Below are 16,245 nucleotides of genomic sequence, written 5' to 3' on the forward strand. Positions count from 1 at the left end.
GAATAAAACAGAAGGTCCAAAAAATTAGGTTAAAATGAAAACAAATACATTGATGGGAGATTGATATGAAATATTTCTGTTGTTACTGAATGCAACTTGTACTGCAACAGGATGAGGCACTGTGTTATCCCAACTTTTGATAAATAATTTCAAACGCGGTGACAAAAGGAAGCTTGTAGCTGGACTATGTGAAAGTGGTCAATCGAGTGATTGAGTGAAATGAAAAGCCAGGATATCTCTGCCTGTCACAGTACTAAATTGCAGGGACTCATCTATGACCATATTTGGAATTTGGAATCCTCTTTTTTTTAAATTTGCACTTATGGCTATTTTATTTAACCTTATTGAACTTGAAACATTTGGTTGAATATAAAACGTATATTGATATAAATCTAAATATATAAGATACCAGATGCTTTATTCCTTCCATGAGACATAGTGAAAACAGAATAAGATTTTAAAAAAAAATCATCATAGTCTAAATGTATACTGTACAAAAAAGTTAATAAATTATACAAAATTATAAAATATATGTAAAAAACAAAGAACAATGATGTTTAAGAGCGCTGAAAGGTAACGGTCAAATATATATATTAAATATCATTGTTCTTTTAAACTATATATAAAAATTTGAAACTAGACTATATATTATTTTTTATATATAATTACATATATTCTATATTCCTAATAAAATGTATGTAATATATATAATTATTAATAAATACATATTTGGATATAGATACGTTTTATTTTTAGTTTACATGTTTGAAAAATATTTATATAAAATGTATTATTATTATTATTATTATTATTATTATTATTATTATAACGTCCCTTCCGGCCCTTGTGCAGGGACCAGTGCTCGCGCTTGGTTCGGATATTGACGTCACCCCTGCTTTGCATAACGTCCGGTCTCGCGCTGTTGATTGGACCGCTCGCGGGATTTAACGTACATGTTGTTTAGTGAGCGCCACGCTTCGCCTCCTTCCAGGCTGCAGCTGGACTGCTCGTCACTCCCCCTCCCTGCTCCTCCATCCTTCATGAAGCAGAGCACCCTGCCGCCGCCCGCCGCTGTTTAAACGTGGAGGGAAGGACACGGAGAGGGACGCTCGCCGCCGACTGCGCGGCGCTATTGTTTGTCTGGTGAAATTTACGGCTCCGTCGACGTATTTAGTGCATTTTTACCTTGTTGCTGACCCGATAGGGACGCACTGTTTGTTTCTCCTGGAGTGTGGACGACTCGACAGCTGAAAGGTAACGGTGGATTTACAACGAGAGAAATTATTTAAGTTTCGCTGCATTGCCTCTTGGTTTCTTTGTATCGTTTTAACCGCAAAGTACCTCCAATGTTCGGTTTCTCTTAGAGGAGCTCGCCATCTTTTGAGTGTGTGTTCTTTTTTTTTTTTTTTTTTTTTAAATAAACCAAACCGCGTTTGTTTTTAGACAGGCGCCCTCTTTGTAGTGTGAAGTGTCCAGTTTGTGGCTGCATGGGATGGATGTGTAACGTTAGCATGGCACGGAAGGGTTGGGCGCTGCATTCAACGTGCGTTTTACTCCCAGTGACAGATTTAATTGGGTCTGGGGAGATGCGGAGATTGGTTGACATGTTTTTCAGTGGTATCTGATTCAATGTATTTCCTTGGTTTATGCTTCAGCCTGCAAGCTTCCTCAACGTACACCGCTATTGTTCTGTGGGGTAGGACTGGGCCTTTGCTAAACCTGGGAGAGTTCAGACTGTTTGTTCCAGGAGACAAATGGCATTATTAAAGCTCCACTTGACGCCTGGAAAAACACCCAGAAAGTCTCTCAACAATGGCTCTAAAACTGGGGTCCGAAGACCACCTAAGGGTCGTTGACATTTTCCCCAAACTCATGAGGACAAGACTGACAACCTAGTAATTGTTGGTATTTTGTCATTATCTGCATGATATCTTCATTCGTGTGAAAGTCGTTTTGAACTGGTTTTCTTGCTTTAGTTCAGTGCCTCTTTAGTAGTTTTCCACCATCAATGTTTGTTGTTTACAGATCTGCTTCCCTGCACATGGAGCGATCTCAATCCCAACCTGGTAGAACAGCCTGTGAGGCAGACTATCAGATGGTACTGCCTGCAGATCTCAGTGATGAAGAGATGCAGTTTGTCAGTGAACTTTGTTGGCTCTGAGTCTGCATTACATAATCACTGTTTGGGATTTTACTGGGTGTGGTTGGATGGGTTTGGACACAATAGTGATGACTCTCTCTGGCTTCAAAACGGTATTTGACATGCAGACCCTAACAGGGCCATTTTTCTTCCGTCAGAACTGTCACTTGTGATGGCCTGGATGAGAAAGTGTGAATGGGACTCCAACTTGCCCCCTTCCTTACTAATGCTTATTCTGGCTGGCTAAGCATCAGCATAGCAGCATATTTAGTTAAGTTAGCAATTATCATGTGTCTACATTCTTGCATTTCCTAGGTTTTGTGTGAGCTAGAGCCCAGGTGCTGTAGAAAAACTGGTTCTTGACACTGACAACTGACTGGGTTAGAATCAGTGGCTGTTCATGTCGTGAGCTGGGTCTGGATAATCATGACCAAGAAGTACAACAAGAAATTTATGACTGCCATTTTTTTTTTTTAAACAACAGTGCAAGGGTGGTGCCCTGTCCATCTAGTCCCAGGATCAATACAAGACGGCAAATTTAAAGCAGAACTGCTTTGTGGACCTCGGCAGAAATTAACTTGAAGGTAGATACAAGGACAAGACATGTATTAGAATTGAACATGTTTAAGTCATGACAAATATAGATGTATTTGATGACATATAGGCACGGTTCTTTAGTGACTTAGTGAAGGCTAAATCAGTTCTCAAACAGAACCTCAAAGATTGTGGAACCACCTTAATCTGTGGTTTCGATGGACCAAGATCCAACCTGGAAACTTGGACACAGCTGCGTTTTTATACTACAGAGCCCCTTCCCCTTTCCACACCAATTTCCCTTTCCTCTACTGAAAACTCAGGACAAACCAGAAGAGGAGCCCAAAATAGTTTACTTGTTTCACTGCATCCTATAACCTTTAGAAATCTCAAGAGATCAGATGAAGTGGTTGCACCAACTGCACTGTACTAAAACTACTAGGACTTTTTGTCAATCACGAATCACATTCCTTTGTTATCTGCTGATTTTCTGATTAAGTACTTTGCTGCAAGTTCATGTTCATTGTACAGAATGTTTTAGGTGCTTCCATCTTGTGAACTTTGTGAATTTTTTTGACCCAGGCAGGGCTGTTGTGCTCACGGGACAGATATAGTTGTTGTTTATTTCAGGCATGGCAGTGTGTGAAAAATGCAGATGGTTGCCATTGCGGTATGTGCGCTACATCGACCTGACTGACCTGTTCAAAATGGGGGCAACGCTTTAGGAAATCGCTAAAGTCTGGTGATCTGTAATGAGCGGATACCTGTCTTGTGTTTTCACTGACATGCTGAATACCTTGTCAGGATTTACTTGAATCATTTTGAATGTCAGACATTTGCAGCCTTTTTCTGAGCTGATAGGAAAATGTGCGCTTCAGTCTCTTACTGTGGGATTAATACATCTAATGGCTGATCTGTGTTGTTCATTCAGGATCATCTGCATTAATGTGACAGCTGTGAGGGGTTATGATGGTTGTTGAGGTCAGCAATTCAAATGCATCGTGATCCCATGCTGTAGTAGCAGAAAATATTTCTTGGTTACTCTACATCCTAACAGCAGATACATAGATAGATGCTTATTTGTCCTTTACAGGAAAATTGTTTGCACAGTCCACACAGCCACGAGAAAACAAACACACACCCACCGGATAAAAGACATCGATCTTTTGAGATTATGGAACTGTTTTTAATAGCTGAAACATTTCGTGTTTGAGAGATACATTTAATTAAATAAAAGTAGAGAAGAAGGGTCAGTAAAAGTATGTTTCAAGCCAATTATGATCCAGCACATGGTAAACATTTTTGTTGTTCAGCCCTGACAGTCTATTTTATTGTTGCTTAGACATGCAATTGCAATATTTGATTCTTACAGAGAAGTGTTGAAAACCTGTAGTCTTATCTTCCTGTCCTGTTATCTTCTATAATGTGAAATGCTTAATAGACACGTGTGAGTACTGCAGAAGAAATGACCATACTTGAAAACTGAACACTGGTACGAAAAACTAGTAATTTTCGCAGTGTATATTAATGTTATGACATGTCGCGCTGTGTCGCCTCATTGTTAACTTGCAGACTTATTACAGGTTTTCAAAGTTTTTCTTTCTTTCATTGTTGTTTGTCTAACCCAGCAACAGTAACATATGAAGTTGGGATTTGACAAATGGTAGTGTTTTGGTTGGTGGTCAGCAGACCAATCAGGAGCAAGGGAGGTTCAATTCTTTAGTTAATGTCAGGGACTCCACACAGCATTTGCATCTGCTTGGAAGTCAGCTGGTTGCAGCCTGCATCTGCGTCCCACACCCATGGAAATTCAATCCAAACTTTTGCCAGCTCTACTGCATCTGAAGACATTCAGGGTTGAACTGGTCATTCATGCTTAAGGTTGTTGTGTATCTGCTGTGTTGCTCTTGACTTTTCAGCTTCGGCATGGTAAGACAGCGCTGTGACGTTCACTGTGGTTTAGAGGCTGGCACTCTCCTGCCCATTAGGATAAAGTGGTGGACGCTGGCGCTGCAGTTTTTAGGTGCTCTGTCTGCGACTGTGAAGCTGGGCACAGTGCACTGTAATTATTGAAAGAGTAATTCAGCACTTTGAATGTGTCAGCACTTTCTTATCCTTAAGACATTTGATGTTCCTTAGTACAGCACAGTCATTTTTTAGAGAGATATTTATATATATATATAATTTATTTTGAGTGGTGCATTTTTAACTTAAGCCTTTATAGGGCATGATTAAGCCTTAACCTGGCCTGTTTGCCTCGCGCAGCTACAATCTCCTCTGAAGCATTGTTGTATATTGATCTGTTTAGTCATTAATCTGGATGAATCAAAGTGCAGCAAAAGGGGTGTGTTTCGTTTAGGGTAGGCCGGGCATATACTGTTGTCCAACCTTTGCCTTTTTGTGTGCATGTGAACGTCAATTCAGTGTGTTTAGTTATTGGTTTGTGTCTTTCACACTGTTGTGGGGAGTGGCTGTGTGTTTAGGTGGCTGTCAGAAAGACATGTAAGCGAAGCGTGGGATCGTTGTCCATCTGGCCTTGGCTCACCCTACCCAGTCAAAGGCATGGTAACTGATCTTCCCCGCAGGCTTTCCAACATTATATTGACTATCTGCCTGTCTGTCTATAACCAGTTGGCTGGTGCACAAGGGAGTGCCGTTGGCTGGCCTTAATATGGTAAATATGATGTCAGGTCTGTCTTCTCTACAGCCAATCGTCCCTGATAGAACTGCTTAATGTGTTTTTGTTTTATACACTGCCTAGCCAAAAAAAAAAGCCGCACAAACTAATATTTTGTTGGACCACATTGAGCTTTGACTACAGCACACATTCACTGTGGCATTGTTTCAGTAAACTTGTGTCACAAGGTTTATTTCCCTCCAGTGTTGCATTAATTTTTCACCAAGATCTTGTATTGATGATGGGAGAGTCTGAACACTGTATGAAGTCTACTCCAGCACAACCCAAAGATTCTCAATGGGGTTCAGGTCTGGACTCTGTGGTGGTCAATCAGTGTGAGGAAATTATGTCTTACGCTCCCCAAACCACTATTTCACTGCAAATTGAAGCGTCTTTTAGTTTAGCCTCACAGGCAAGACATGGTGCCACATCAGCATCCACACATCACAGCTGTAAATTCCCCAGATAATTAGCAGCTCTATTCACACTCAATCACACATTACACAGACTTTGTGTTCAGGAGATAGCAGGGCAAGCTTAGTTTAATGTCTGACCGTTGATGTCTATAAAGTTCTGGTCTGGATCACATGTGAAAATGATTGTTTTCGGTGGGATACTGGCATGAGCCTTGAGTGTGATTGCTAGTCGTGCATCACTTCTATGGTGTAGGTACAGCATAGCTGCCTTGCTTTTCACAACTCCCCAGAAATGTACCTATGTGACTTGGCGACACAGACCACAGCAGCTGCAGAAATGCATTTCGTTGTTCACCTCTCTTGGTGGCTGAACAAGCACAGAAAAGCCTCCCTCCATGTACTTAGATGTCTTTGAACCGTTCTGTGTTGCAATGTTTTCAGTAAAACTAATTGTTGATCAACATGTATAAATTCACCTGCACCATGAGCTGCTCAGCTGCACTCAAAATATTCTGAAATACACAGTAAAATTTAATGCACCTGACTAGCGTTTACAACAATGCAAACACACTGGCACACAGGTGAAAAGGTTTTCACTTGTGTAACCCCTATACCGTTGGCTCTGTGTAGACACATTGCGATTTTGAGTTTTATGGCCTTGTTTTTAGTTTCCCATTTTCTGCAATTCTTGCATAGCCTAGCCTTTCTTTTCACTTGTCCAGCATGCTAGAGCAACCACAGTCTAAATATGGTGCTTTATCAGTACATCCATGTGATATGCATGTCTTTTTTAAATGGGTGTCATCCGTGTGTTACTTTTTCACATTATAGCCTGTTCTGCAGCTCTGGGGTCCTTTGGGTGAAGTTACCCATGCCAGCTGCTCCTCTGTCCCGTTATACTAGTTAATCCCTTCAATACCAACCCCCACTCCATGTATCCCCCTCGGCACCATGCCTTAGGGGGATACATAGTGCGCAGTGCAGACAAAAGAGCCAGTCTGCCCACCCTCCCCCTAATGGCACGCAGTGATACCCTAACTCATCTATTGTTTTGGACCAGATCTAATTAGATACGCACAAATATTTGAGGTATATTGAATCCTACTGCAGTTGGCCACCTTACTGACTTTATATTCTCCATGCCCAGGGTGCTGTAATGGCAGCAGGACCAGATTGCCACCCATTTCATGCAGACCTTCAGACTAATGCATTGCCAGTAGCCGGGAGTCCATCCTGTTTTGAGTGCCACTCCCTTACAGGCTAACTGGCTCGGTAACACTAAACCACCTGCCCCTGATGGCCTTATTGAGGAGCTCACAGTCACTTAGCACATGTTAATGTCCTGTAAGAAGCAGATTAGAGTAAGCTGTGAGTTTAACATCCAGCCCAACCCCCTGGATGAAAGTGTTTATTTTTCTATAGTAATAATAATATTTTTCTATAATAAAAATCACATTTTTATTTAGAGGCATGCTTCAAAACATCCAAGGACACTGTACAAAGAATGACAGACAAAAAACTTAATGGTCATCAAAATTAAAATTTCAAGACAGTAAAAATATTTGCTTAAAATAGGCCATTTCCCACTGACTTTTGCACTGTACATTATGCTTGTGAGGATATACTTATTGTCGATTCATACTTGGGACATTCTGGAACAATGTCAGAATATCCTATGTTGTAAATATGGTGGAAAAAAACAATACTAATAGACTGCGTGTCAGATTATTCTAGGCATTTGGAATTGCAAAAGTAATTTAAGGATGAAAAAGGGTGATGCACACCTTGTCAAGACCTGCACATGGTCTTGTTATTCTGACAGAGGAACAGAAAGCAACGAAGCTGCACGATCTCTGAGGGTTAATGTGTCTCTTTGTCTACAGATAACGAGATGCGTGGAGTGTCATTCATCTTCTTGATAGGTTACTGGGAGGGGGATGAGCCTCTGTAGACTGCCCTGCCCTCTACACATACACATAAATACAACCATGGACCTTGAGACACATTTCTTGACTTTTAGAACCATTTAGAATTTTTGTCATGTTTTTGTCGTTACAACACCCAAAGAATCTCCGGTTCATTCAATACAATTACAAATTGGATCAATAAAGATGTATCATTTGATAAACATTTTCACTTGTACTTCAGCATAAATAAATATCCCTAGCTTACCATGATGGACTTAAACGATACACAGATGTGTTCAGTAGGGTGGTGGCTTTGCCTGAAGGTTTTATATCTCATAAATATATCATAAGCTCCATGATGTTGACAACAGAAGTTGGAAATAAATAATTCATGTTGAGCCTGAATATGTTACTCTTGTTGTATTGGATCAGAACACATTTGTTTGATTTTGTTTCTTCAGTTGGACAAACTGATCAGACACAACATTAAGACCATGTCCTAATATTGTGTAAGTCCCTTGTGCCTCCAAAACAGTTGTGTGTCATGGTGTCTGACAACATAATGTGGTTAGTGGGGGGCATAGAGTCCAGTGGGTTGAGGGGAGGAGTCTCTGCAGATCATCTCACAGATACTTGATCTGTTTGGGATCTAGTGAACTTGGATGCCAGGTCAACACCTTGTGCTGTTCTTCACGTTTTTTTTGAGTTGTTCCTAAAAGTTTTCTGTGTGTGCCTGCATCCTGCTGGGGATGGCTGCTGCCATCAAATAGTGCCATTGCTATGAGATGGGGGTGTCTGGTCTGGTCGAGCTGGGTGGTACATGTCTAAGTAGCATCCACACAAATGCCAGGTCCAGACGTTTCCCAGCAGAACATTGAATTGTCATAACATGGTCACTGTTATTTCCGTCTCCTTGTCAGGTGTGTTCAGAGATGTGAGAATTTTTTTGTGGTGGTTAGTACAATACACATACACATAAACCTGGAAAATCGAACAATATTTGAACGTATCTGTGGATTGGACCATTGGACCATTGGATTGAACCATTCATAAGTCAGAACACTCTTGCCAAAACATTCATTACACTAAATTAATTCTTTTTGTTATCACTTTTCTTCACTAAATCTTCACTTCATGAAGGTTATGGTCTTTTGTTTAAATATCTTACCCGTAATTCATAGTATCGCGGCACATTGAAGGTATAGCTACGATGTAGCCATGTTACCCTGCTGCACACCTCCCTCCGCAATATAACTGCACCTTGTGGCAACCCAGACCATAGCAACTTTGATTGGTCTGACACGCATTTCTTTGTTTATGTGACTCGGCAGCTGGACAAGCACAGAAATTTCTCCTTTGTTCAGGATCATATGCCCCATGTTCTCGTGCGTCTTCTTTAAGTTGGGCCTAATAATGTAATGTAACTAATAAGCAGCCAAGTGAGTGTGACCATCCTAAGTGCTGAACTGGTTCTTTTTAAGTGCATTTAGACTGCTCTTTGTGATTTCACTATTTGTCAATATAGAGGTCTGTATATAATGGTCAGTCAAATCTGTCCTTAGGCCAAGGGCTGTTGGGAGTCTTACTGTTCTAAATGTACATTTAGGACATAAGTTAGGAAGAGCTGTTCCCCTCAACCCTCACAGTGTGTATTTAGGCTGCTTGGTTGTATGTGTGTATGTATTAGCTAGTGGGTGTCAATGTCAACAAAAATCTCCAGGGATTTCAACTTGGCCGTGTCTTAATTATTTGGTAGAGCAAGTGGGGTAATGTTGAGTTGAAAGTTGAGTGACCCAGATATTTTGGGTTTGGATATTTGTTTTGTAGGCATTTAGTTTTCAGTTTTGGGATTCAGACATCTGAATATCAGATTTGTTTTCCCAGACATCCTAAAATGACTGCTAAAATATTATTATTTGCCTTAGTTTTTGTTTCAAGTGTTTAATATGATGATGACAAAAAAGGAACTATGCGCTGAATCAAAGCTGAGCAGAAGTACAAGAAATTCATTCTGAACTAAACCTTATGTTCTTAGAGTAATAAAACATCTTATGTTCATAGATAAACTGAATTTCTGTTTCAATTCTACAGAACTAGTACAGTGTTTCCTCTAGGATTTTTTTTCATCAACAGGGACAGATTCTTCAGTGCTGGCAAACAAAGATTTTACTTTAACAACCTATTTATTGAATCGCTAGTTGATTCAAGTTAAAAACAAAAATAAAAATAAAAACAATAAATAATAATTTCTTGATGGGGCTGTAGAATCAGTGGCAAAGTTTGCACCCAGTGTCGGAACAATGAATTTGTTCTGTTTTAGAGAAGAGCCATAGAATGATTGCAAGTGTGAAATATTTTTTTTTTACCTAACCATTTATGAGTCAGTAAAAGGCTAATGATACCTGACTAGCGTTATCTTCATCAAGGGCCTTTCTCTTAGAGAAATATTTTGACAAGCTCATCTGACAATGCAGTCAGCAATTACATCACGGCGGTTAGATATCAGCTTAATGCTATCAATTATACCACTTTCACATTTTCAGACGTGAGTCGACTCGCGTGTCGTGCGCTTTGACATCGGCAAAAGTCCTGGGTTGGACCTTCCACTGTGAGAGCTGCGTGCCTGTTTTTTACTCCCTCATACGTCATTGCGTACAGGTCATCAGTATTTTGTAAATGTCTAACTGTTTAACTTGTGAAATCTATTATGGGTTATCTTAAGCTAATAAGTCTACCTTTTCTTCGGTAAGTCACTGCCCTTTTCTTTTTTCAAAGATCACACACCTCCAACTTTCTGACCTGGTGCCTGGGTCCTTGACATGATATCACTTTCACTTTTGTGAGTAATTAACATCGTAATACCCCCGTTCCCCTCCCCGCCCTCCCAAAGAGTAGATACTGAGCAACATAGTTATCTGTTGTTTACCTTCGTACTTGCGAGTACCCAATCCAACAGGACTCTGCTGTGAAGGTGGACACATGTGGCGGTGGTGTGTTTGCGACAATAAAAAAGAAAAATAAATTTGAAGGAGTGGCGGCTAGGATTATGGAATGGCGGCCCGTCACTGCTAAATGAATGTAGAGGAAGCACTGTAGCATGGCACTGAAGTAAGTTGGTTCAGTGGCAGTTGACAGGCTACCTCATCCTACTGCTGTTTGTTTGTTTCCACTCTGGTGCAAGCTGTGTCCATTTCTTTTAAGATTAGATCATGTTGGACCAGTTGAATGTGGTGCAGGAGGGTACTGAACTAAATGGGCTTTAAGTTTAAAGGACTGATTTTGCCCACTGTCTGTTCTATAAATGTCAGATAAACTACAATTTGCCAGTGTTTACGTGTTTGTCTATTAGACTGAGATTCTCTATGTTCAGAGATTGATGCAACTGTTCAGTAACGTGCTCTTTAGAGCGTTGTATTCACAAACCCTAGGCTCACATGCACTCTTCCTCTCCTCTGTGTGTGTGTGTTCCAGCAGCAGATTGAATTTCTTTTTTTTTTTTTTTCCTCTCTGTCATTCTGTATGTGTGTGAACTAAACACTTCTGTGATACAACAGAAACCGCACCACTGCCTTGTATGGTCAGATGGCGATTCAGGCATTTACACACACTGGCTCTCATTTCCTGGAGGGATTTTACCTGCTCACTGTTCACATGCATTTGCTTGAAGTTTCCGCTCTGAAGACTGTCCATGAACAGTTTTTTGTGGTGGTAGCTGTTGTAAAATTCTGAAAAATGTGGCATTTTTTTGTACTTTCTGTTGTTGTGGCTTGTAAAGCTCTGAGTTAGGAAAATCCCCTCCTTTTCCCGAACGTAATTAAACCTCTTTTTTGATTTTCACTCCACTGCATGAATCAACCACCTTCTTCCTGTTAACCGCTTTATTCTTTTCTCACAGTTGCATGCACATACACATACACTTGGGTCCTCGGACACTCGCCAAACTCATTTGTAAACATTGTTTAAACACAACTAGCACCGTCTGCTGCACAGCCGCAAATCTGTTGCCATGTTCAGGTTCAGCAGGCCAACTTTAGCTTGTTGTAAATGTCTCAAGGTGTGGTGAGAATGTAGGAAGAATGTAAGGAATTCAGGAAGTGGCATGCCACCAAATTCCCTTTTCTCTGATTTTGTCTTTGTAAATTTATGCAAATAAGATTTTCAGACTTCAGTTTGGAAGTTCTTTTGTTCATTCACACATCATGTGTATGTTACTCATGCATTAGTTGATCACTTGCTGACCCTTCAGCTCCGAAAACTCATGCACACACACAGACACACTCACATTCTTTGTCAGCTGTCGCTGTGTAGCTCCAAGGAGTCTTGAGGAAGTTGACAGAGCTGGAATGTGGTCGGGACTGCATGAGGCATTTACTTTCCACCATAAATCATCTTCAGCATTTGTAGCACTGATAAATCTAAGTAAAAACCCAACATTGTGTGTAGCCTCATGCACCCAGCAAAGGTCTGCATAGGTCTGCAGCACTACACTACTTTGCATTATCAAAATGATGATAGGCACTTTTTAAAGCTCTGATGTTTTATTGAACAATGCTCAAAGTGACATCAATAGATTACTTGTTGTATCAACCAGCTGTTCATTATTTGTTCAGCTCTTACATCTGGAAAAGAACACCTCACAACTAAGATTCCTTGGTTTTAAAATGGGTTGAATAATTGAGTATCAGTTTGATGGTTGAAATGTGCACCCCAGTTTCCCTACATTGCCCACTATCAGTATACAACACGCTTATTGTATGTTTAACTGCTTTTTACATAGTTGTGGCAGTGTGATAACCGCCTGGGGTAAATGTACAGATAACTTTGTACTCCAGCATCATCAACACATGCCCTCCACCACCTTCTGCAATCTGCACAATGCATTTCAAATATGGGGCCATTATTGTAGCAAAACTATTTGCAAATGTGTATTGCGATCCACAAATGCGTAACCCAATGCGCAAAGGTGTAACCAAATTTACAAATGTGTAAAATAAATTTGCAAATGCGTACACTAATCTCAACAATGTGACCTGAAGTATGGTATCCTTTATATCAACATACAAATGGCGTTGGCAGAATAATTTGAGCACAGTGCAGTTCGTCTGCATTAGCTGAGGATATCAAGTAGCTGAAATGGCTTCACCTGACTCCTAGTTTCTTAAATGATATAACGCACAAATAGACATTGACCTGCCCAGACGTGTGGCTGAGGGCAGCGCTTCTGCAGCCTTTCGGACCGAGGAACAGCCTGGAAGTCGATGATCAAATGCTGTTTCACCGTGGAGCGTTGGTCCCATTCATTAAGTCTATCCGACCAGCCCAGATACCGGTGGCTGCTGTCATTGGTGCTTGCGCCCCTGGTGGTATGGAGCTGTACAGCTACGTAGGCACACAAGTCTCTGTGCGCATTAGCAAATCGCTGCATGCATGCATTTGTGGATCTTCCGTGGAAGAAGATGCCCAATCTAGAGGCCGGATAAATCCTATAAATGGATGTACGCATTTGCAAATTTATTTAACACATTTGGGGATTTGGCTACACATTTATGAATTGTTTTTTTACACATATGTGGATCTGGTTACACATTTGTGCATTGGGTTACGCATTTGTGGATCACGATACGCATTTGTGGATCTGGTTATGCATTTGTGGATCGCAATACACATTTGCAAATAGTTTTACTACAATAATGGCCCCATATTCAAACCCCTGCAATGTTCTCAGCCCAGCTAAATCCCTTTCAGCTTGTATTTAACACAGAATTAAAAGTGACCCATTTTGTTAGGCCCCATTTCTAATGTGTAGAGGGAGAGAATGAGATACAGGATTCAACAGATTTAATTAAACTGTCTGGATACAGATGTCAGAAGTAAGATTTAATGGCACACAGGAACATATTTATATTAGAACTAGAATGTAAATTCTATGAAATTTTTGCTAACTGTTTTTTTTTCCCCTCTGTCTTGACAGTCTCCGTCTGATAATCTGACAACATTTATAAACATGCACTCTTTGCCTGCTTCGACTAGATATATGCTGCAGTTTTTTCAGCCCTTAGGCCTTCAACTAATAAAAAAAAACTGCAACACATGGTAATTGTCACCAGGGGCATTGAGTTAATAGTGATTTTAAATTCTGTTGGTATAGTTGAGTGACTCAACATGTTCCTAGCTACGTGTCAACAGCTCGAAGAATTCCTAAACTGAGTTTAGAATTGCTGTAAAGGGGCCTTTTCCAATTATGAAACCAGACACCAGTGTGCTGCAGAGCAGTCTCACTATAATCATTTCTCTAAACCATCATTTATCTGTGTGCCTGTGTGGATGGGATTTAATGATCCTCTCACTTCCTCTCTGTGCTACGTCACATGGTATCAGCGGGTCAGAGATGATGCTTTTACTTGCCCAGGAGGGGCCTCATCACATGAGGAATTTGATTCATGTTGATTCTCAGCCTCTGGCAATAGTAGCTGAAGAACAACCTTCAATGCCATGCATGTCACAATATCAGGTGAACTTCCTGTCTTGCTAATTTTTGTTTTTAAAGGGTGGGGTCTATTGACAAGTAAATCCACCAAGTTTCCTTGAAGTGCAAGTTTGACCTGAGACTTAGACTTGCTTTATTGTCATTCAACAAGCACACTATGGGTGCATAATTATATTTAACAGAATTTCATTTCCTTGGCTCATAGTGGAGTAGACTTATAATTTATCTAAAATACACTTTATTCATAGAATATAAAATGCTGATATGACTTGAACAGAAGTTAAAATCGGATAGAATAAAGTGGCATAGTGAGGTAGCAGCATGTCATAGTCCAGGGTCGGGATGCAGGAGGTCTGTACCAGTCCATAGACAGGTTTTATTTATTGTGTGTGAGTGTTCAACTACCCTTCTCAACACTTTACGTGCTCTCCTGCCTTATGTGATCTACCATGAGTCATCAGAAAAGGGTCATAGGTTTATACTTTTTTTTTTTTTCATGGATTTAGTTTTTTTAAGCTTGGAACATCTTGCCTGTTTTGGGCCACACATACAAGAATCTACTAGTAGCAAGAATCCATGTAAAGGTAATGAAATTCAGCAAGTTGTAGTGATAACTTGGAAACCTTTAGTGACACAAAATGGACAGGTTCCAAGTTGAAGCATCTCATTTTTGAGGCGACTTGAGAAGACGGAAACTTTTTGGCTGACTTGTACATTGAGACAACCAGAGTCTGGGGCGTCTATTGGCAAACAAATCTCGGCAACAAAGCAATGGCCAATCAGTGAATCACTTAATATGACAGAGCTTATGGACCCCACTATGATAATAACATCAAAACCTCCCCCAAATAAATAGTTTTACCTGGCATTTGATTTACTCACCACTTTGTCTTATTAAACCTAATCTAGGCTTTACATTTTACAAAAAAAAAAAAAAAAAGACATAACAACATTACTTTTGGCAGGCTGCTCACAACTACTTGGTATCCTGTCTCTGTGTCAGATTTCCAACCATGGCAACCAGAGTAGAATAATGGTTACAACATGAGGCAGCAAATTTTAATTCTCCGTCTAAAGGCAAACACTGCACCCAGTTTGTTACTTTTCCACGGCTGGCCAAAAGGGTAAGACTTAATTACTTTATGCAGGAGAGCAGTGGATTTCAGTTACTTTATGTGCAGGCATTTGTGTGGAGTCTTTGGGGAACTTTGGGCCAAACCAGTAAACTTGCAAGCATAACTAATGAAATAAGATGACTAATGGCTGGGTTGTGTGGGAGAGGCACTTCAATCAGTGCATTTACACGAACGCTTGAAATTTGACTTTCTGAATGTGGTCCTTGTCCCAGTTCACGTGCAACAGAGAAAATCGAATAACTGACGGGAGCATGTCCTCCTCCTCCACACTAGGTGGCGATATGTGTTTTTGTCAGTGGGTTAATACGGCCCCACTTTCTGGTTGACATAATACATCATATAATAAACCACTAGTTCATATGGCAGACCGGCATTTGAAACAACGACGAGATGGATCAGAGTTCAGCTTTTTTAATCTCGTACATAATGTGCACGCTGCTTCTGATGCAGATGAGATGCACGTTATCTCTCAGGAGGTTCTACTACTGGGATCTGTTTACCTTCTTCTTCTGCGACCAACTTTCTTAGACTTAGATTAACTTTATTGTCATTTTGTATGCACAAGGTGTATACAGAACCAAATTTCACTGCATGCAGCTCAGGGCAATGTTATAAAATTACAAATAAAATAAAATTCTTTGATGTTTTTGTTCTGGGGTCGTACACCAGCACAGTGGTTGTGGCGAATGTGCACACGTGTTGTCTAATTGAGCGTATACATGCTGGAGAAAATCGATTTCCAATTGCATTATCTGGGTGTCTTAGTCAGATAAGGAGAACTCCGATTTTAGTCGGAGTAACACGTTTACATGCGCTTCAGTCGTCCAGTTAGAGTCGGATTAAGGCAATAATTCGCTTTTTGTCACGTGCATGTAAACGCACTGAGTTTCTCACATGACTACTATCTAGATCACCCCTCGGGGGAGCACAAGTGGCTCCCGTGACAAA

General features: G+C 40.5%; 1 protein-coding gene across 1 annotated transcript in view; it reads left to right on the forward strand.

Annotated features, from left to right (window-relative positions):
* The first annotated feature begins 961 nt into the window (after positions 1 to 961).
* si:ch211-214c7.4 (WASH complex subunit 2) overlaps positions 962 to 16,245 on the forward strand; it is a 31,666-nt gene continuing 16,382 nt past the window's right edge. The window contains exon 1 of the mRNA XM_047578178.1: positions 962 to 1,254. The gene's annotated coding sequence lies outside the window, so the exon portion shown is untranslated. The remainder of the gene's footprint in view (positions 1,255 to 16,245) is intronic.

This window comes from Mugil cephalus, chromosome 2 (genome assembly GCF_022458985.1).
Source record: "Mugil cephalus isolate CIBA_MC_2020 chromosome 2, CIBA_Mcephalus_1.1, whole genome shotgun sequence".
Taxonomy (NCBI): domain Eukaryota; kingdom Metazoa; phylum Chordata; class Actinopteri; order Mugiliformes; family Mugilidae; genus Mugil; species Mugil cephalus.